A 4,424-nucleotide genomic window follows, 5' to 3' on the forward strand; every position below is an offset into this window, starting at 1 on the left:
ATCGGATATCTTATCAACGTGATGAGACATGTAACCGTGGTTTCAACGTTATTGATCATCGCAGAAGCTCTTCGATCGACGCATCGTAAGACGAAAGATGCACGGTATATTCAAAACTTGTAAGTCTTCGAACGTTGATGAAGATCGCGTTTGCAAAAGTATTCGAATAACACAGCAGGTTGTGGCAAAAGTGTCTTTCCTTTTTACAAACACGTCTTTTGCGACGATGCGTCTTTATACAAACACGAAATACGATCTGTGAAACGTTGTGGTCTTTGTCTCGATAGAACGGATCAAACGTAATTCGATAAAATAACGCGAAACAAGAAAGAAACTTTTGCAACGATCTAACATATTTGAACGCGAACTTGATGTTTAAAATATATAAAATAAATTTCTAAGTAGTGTTAATTTTTATCCCATAATTTGTTATTCAAATCAACCGCGACGCATCGTAAACCGATGCAACGGCGCCTTTCGCGCTACGTGACCTATAAAGAGTTGAAAAATTGCATCGACGAAAACGATGCCGATCGTGCTTATTTGTATTCGTCGATTTGCATTCGTTGCGAGGGCTTGAGAGCTCGTTACGGCAGCGCGAACGTATCGCGAGAATATCGTATTTATCTAACACGTGCTCGGAAGACGCGTTCGTGCTGTGCAGGAGGCTCGATTTCAATATCAGGGGATAGAGGCCCGGTTAGAGATACAGGAGATTCCTCGAAATTAATATCGAACTCGTTCGTATGCAACGAAAGCAATACGAGCAGCTGAATGTAACGAACCTTCGCCGTGGCCTCTTAAGAACGACTCGTTACGCAGTCGCTAAATTATCAGCAAGGTGTTAAATAGGAATTTGATATTTGAAAGTTTAACGGATCCTCGGTAAAAATTCTCGGTAAAAAATCGTTGATATAAAAAAGGAAGTGTATAGAGAAGATTCGCGTAGGTACTCGTATATTGTAATTTTTTTTTTTTTTTTATTTTATTTTGGTTCTTTTACAATTTGTCCTTGCAGACATTTGGTAAAGTGTTATATCTTGTTGGTGAAGAAAAAAAAATATAAATAAAAAATAATATAGCATGTGGGCGGCTACCCCCAGCGGGGTACCAGCTTCGTTTTTTTTCTAAGTTATATCTTTTATGAGGTCTATTGGGTGTTTCCTTTTTAGTCTTCTTGCGATGTTTGTTGTGTTGCACGTTTCAACTGCCAGCTGGTTCGGGTGCGTTTCTATTCTTGTTCTGTATCTTGTTGCGAATCTGGTAATCTCCTCCTTGACCGTTGGTATTCCGAGGTCTTTCCTTATGTCCTCGTTTCTAACGTACCATGGGGTCGTATATTGTAATGTTAGAAAAATTCAAAAACCAGAATCGATTGGTTTAACAGCCGAGCTCGATTATTACAACGATTTTCGTTGATACAACGCGAGGTTCACGCTACCCTGTCCTAACGTCGCTATCGTCGAACTCGCTTTCAACGGTCGCCATCGTACACGCACTCGAAGAAAGGGACAAAAATGGAGAATCAGGCCAAACAGGTCGACGAAACTGCAACGCGCGGAAGGCGTATCCGCCGTGCTTTCTTCGTTAAAGAGTGGCGCGTGGAAGCTTTTGTAAGCCGACCAACGATCGTCGTCGACTCGAAAAGGGAAGCACGTGTCAAAGGCGCGTTCGCGGTTGTCTTCGTCTGCCCGTTGTCGTCACCCACCGAGAGAAAATTGCGACGCTCGGTGTAAACGAGATGGTGGCGAACAAACGTGCAAACGAGACGGAGAATAAATAGAGGAAAAGTCGAAAGAACGCAGGACGAGTAAAACTAGCGAAAGAAATCGCCAACTAACGAAGAAAAAGATAGAGAGAGAACGCGAAAGCAAGAAGAGAAGCCGGTTGCAAGCTCGAGAAGGGTAGCACAATGGAACCATATAACACTGTCCACGATGCGGACCATTAGCGGCATATATTCGAACGCACACTCCCTCTGGCTCGTATGCATTAAATGAACAGTCTAGTGCACACCAGGATAGGTGCAAAGGCGCAAGAGGCAAACGTTTTCCCACGGCACCCTACCCGATATTGCAGCCACTGGTATATATGCCGATATCGAGGGTAACGTTGCTACCAGTTGCAAAATTATTCCATGTGCCCTGGCCGCATCGAAACTTCGTGGCATATCGCTGACAGGGAGAAAGAGAGAGAAAGGGGTGGTTGGAACGAGCGGTGAGTTTATACGGTAGACGAGTTGAATAGAAACGCTGGCTGCGAGATGCAACGATAGAGAGCAACGCATTCATTCGGTTCGCCATCGGACTACACCGGTTCCTGTTCCGACTTTTGTGATTGATAACGAACGAGGCGAGGCTGAAAAAGATTCGCAGCGACCAGGTTGCGGCGAGAGTTTACGAGAATCGGGATTTTTCTTACTTGTTTCTTCTTAACGCTAGAATTACCTTCGATAAACTTCTTAAATGGCCTCTTTGGGACGAATGTTACGGGATAATGGCAGTTAGAAGGCTGGCTATCGCGATAAGAAAAGAAAATAGTAGTTGGAAGATGCCATTTATTATGCAACAAGCTAATATTTTAAAGAAGGGATACGAGAAAATCCTCTTACAAAATCGATTTCTTCGGTAAGTAAGTTCCATGTACTAAAGGTTCGACGATCTCGTGAAGGATTTAAAGATTACACAAACCAACAGGTGAATATCCGTTTAAATTCAGGTAATCACGATATAACCGTTGCTGCTCATAAATGCGTTATATACATAGATTTTTGAAAGGAACCAAGTAATCAAGGAACTCGTTTATTTCAACAGCACAGTCACGTTCTGAAAGTGTTCTCCGTGGTACGGTGAATCGAACTACACGCGGAGCGAAAAAATTCATTCGACCTATCAAAGCAGAAACGAACGGTCGTCGATGGGTGGTTCGCCTTCGCTTCCTGAATCAGTCTATCCTGATTTCTAGAAAGTGAATGCTAGCTAAATTACAGCGTCGGCTAATCTCGACTCGTTTCGTATGCAGGACCGACGCGTGCCCCTTCCCAACCTTCTCTCGCTGCTCTTTTCTACACACTGTTGGCCAGCCAGCCAATTAGCGTTATCCGCGAGAAAAACTTTGCCAGTTCAACCCTGTTTTTCTTATGATACGTTTTGCAAATTTTCGAGATGAAGATAAGTGGATGAATAAACGGTTTACCAACTGCGACTAGATCGCATCCGCTTGTTAATTCGATGGGCGTGGAAAAAGATTCGAGATTGGAAGAGGTAAATTATTAGGTTTAAGTTAGGTATGCTGAATTAATTTCATTTCATCGTATCGCGTATCGAGTTAAATAAATCGTTACAACGTAATTCGCTCGTAATTCTTTCCGATTTTGTGTCTCGAACTTGTAGCAGCGCGCGAGTCGGAGGACGATGCGAATCGAGAGCGACTCGTGTTGACACTGACATCGTCTTAACGCACGAAACGTAACGATAAACAAACTCCGGACAAAACAATATCGCCGCTACGTGTAACCCTCGACCGAAGTCGAATTTAAACTTTCTTACTCCCCCGACCGATATAAATAAACCGATATTACACGCATAGGCACAAATACTCTCACACAGACATCTACATTTAAGGGATACCATCTATCTACGTCTAGTCTGAGAGTAACTGGCCAACTGTCTGCATATGTTGTTAATTATATCACTCGCTTATATACATTTGGTTCTGTAGTTCTGTTTAATAGATATCACTGAATATTATTTTAACATAAACATTGTGTTTTCCACGGATTATTAATCTTGACTTTAAGATTAAATTCTAACATCAACGAACACGATCTTTAGGACAATCGGTATCGAGCATCGTTATAGTTATAGAACGCAAGCATTACCCTGTATACGCATACCGAGCGAACGACGATTAACTCTATACTGCGAATAAGTTTAAATACATTTGACTATGCAAAGTATTAACTCTATACACCAACGCGTTTAATCGTCCACCGCAAACTAATTCAATTTTCTGCCATGAAAGATACAAATAGCACGCTGATCGATCTCTATCCTCGAGCTACTAGCCATTGAATCCAACTTATCCACGCGCGTTATAAATAATACCATTACGTCTGCGGACGTCTTTCGTTGTACAGAACTGTTAAGGTTATTCGGTGTATGTGGAATTAAAGAAATGCGTGGGTAAATTGTAAGGTATTGTAAGTATATATATTGTGACTAATAAAGTACAAAATGTGGAATACAATGTAAGCTGATCCAGATCCTCTCGCTAGCAATGTTACCCTGAGACTAAAAGAACCGCCGAAACCAACGTCCTCGACGCATTCTTTTGTCTACGCGCTATCGATGACCTTAACGCTTGAGAAAGCAAAGACCAGATGTATTGTTTTCTCAGAAGTGGCGATCGCTTCAACAAAAACG

Source organism: Bombus pascuorum, chromosome 11 (genome assembly GCF_905332965.1).
Source record: "Bombus pascuorum chromosome 11, iyBomPasc1.1, whole genome shotgun sequence".
NCBI classification, from domain to species: domain Eukaryota; kingdom Metazoa; phylum Arthropoda; class Insecta; order Hymenoptera; family Apidae; genus Bombus; species Bombus pascuorum.